Source organism: Myotis brandtii, unplaced genomic scaffold (genome assembly GCF_000412655.1).
Source record: "Myotis brandtii unplaced genomic scaffold, ASM41265v1 scaffold4, whole genome shotgun sequence".
In the NCBI taxonomy this organism is placed as follows: Eukaryota; Metazoa; Chordata; class Mammalia; order Chiroptera; family Vespertilionidae; genus Myotis; species Myotis brandtii.
In genome coordinates this window covers 7,473,731-7,475,644 of record NW_005365371.1, presented here as the reverse complement: position 1 = coordinate 7,475,644, position 1,914 = coordinate 7,473,731, and positions in this window count along the sequence as shown.

The following is a 1,914-nucleotide window of genomic DNA, read 5'->3' as shown; positions in this document are numbered from 1 at the left end:
TGAATGAATGTCTGGACCCAGTTGTAGATTGAAAACTGCCATCTAAACTTAGAAAACCAGGATCACACTACATTAGTATAAAATTCAGTGCCATGGAGCAAATGGTCTATGAAACACGATGCTTTTGAATGAACTGCTAATAGGATATCACTATAAAACAGAGAAACACAATTATTGTAAATTATTACAGCTTGATTTCTACCATAAACAATGCACGTTTTCTTAAAAAGTAAAAAATATCAGTTTCCAGCTAATTAACAAAAGTAGAATTTTAGACAAGTTGCCAATAATCCTCCACTGGCGAATATTTATTCTAAACAATGTTTGAATCATATATTCTTTGTTTACCAACTAAGGAAATTACAGCATAAGAGGTACATTTTTTAAATTGGCTATTTTCCTCAGAGAGGAGCATTAATTACATCAATCCAATCAGTTAAAAATGTGTTTTTACCTGATATTAACAAAGTAACAGTAACAGGAAGTGATGCCCATCCTTCCTTTAGCCTAAGTAGTAGTTAACGCTCCATTTAATGGCAAAAAGTTTTACCCTCCAGGTCAGCATACGGGGAGTGTGTAATAAAAATCTTTCCCAGACCCCTATGAACGACCAGCTGGAAATGAGACAGCCCCACCAGCAGCCTTGGACGGCTCCAAGGAAGTGGTTCTGCAGAGAGCTTTGCAGAACAAAGTGCAGGTATTTCCCTGAGGACCAGGCTGAACTCTCGAGCAGCAGGAAGCCGCCTGAACTCAGAGTCCAGCAGCTGCTGCCAAGCACAAGCTTCCTTTTCCTTCCCAGCATCCCATCCATGGCTGATCTTGTCAGGAAATTTTCCTCAGCAAGGTAATGATCTGATCCACACAATCAGCACTTAGCTGTAACCAGCCAATGGGTGGCATCCTCCCAGGAAGTGTTAGTCACCCTGAAGCAGGGGTGGGGAACCTTTCTTCTGCCAAGGACCATTTGGATATTTATAACATCATTCGAGGGCCATACAAAATGATCAACTTGAAAATTGGCCTGTTCTATTTGGTCAAACATTTAATTAACTCACCCTAAATGCCTTGGCAGGGCCAGACCAAGTGATTTCATGGGCCTTATATGGCCCACGGGCCAAACGTTCCCTACCCTTGTAAAGCAACTTCTAGACAGTGATGTGAAAGCAAGTGTGTGTGTAAAGGGTGGTGCAGAAATCACTAAGGACCCTTCAACTAGCTCTAGAACAGGGGTTCTCAACCTGTGGATTGCGACCCCTTTGGGGGTCGAACGACCCTTTCACAGGGGTCACCTAAGACCATCAGAAAACACATATATAATTACATATTGTTTTTGTGATTAATCACTATGCTTTAATTATGTTCAATTTGTAGCAATTCAAATTGTTGGGGGTCACCACAACATGAGGAACTGTATTAAAGGGTCGCAGCAATAGGAAGGTTGAGAACCACTGCTCTAGAAGCTGCCTGTTGCCCTGCTTCCTCATGTCTCCACCTGAAAATAAAATTAGCCATGTAAGAAAATGCCTCTCATTTTCTCTGAAGCAATTATTTACAACTAGAGACCTGGTGCACGAAATTTGTGCATGGTGGTGGTGGTGGGGGAGGGGAGTGTCCCTCAGCCCAGCCTGCATCCTCTCCAATCTGAGACCCCTTGGGCCAGCAGGGATCGAGCCTAAACCGGCAGTCAAACATCCCTCTCACAATCCTGGACTGCTGGTACCTAACTGCTCACTTGCCTGCCTGCCTGATTGCCCCTAACCCAGGGGTGGGCAAACTTTTTGACTCCAGGGCCACAATGGGTTCTTAAACTGGACCGGAGGGCCGGAACAAAAGCATGGATGGAGTGTTTGTGTGAACTCATATAAATTCAAAGTAAACATCATTACATAAAAGGGTACGGTCTTTTTTTTTTTT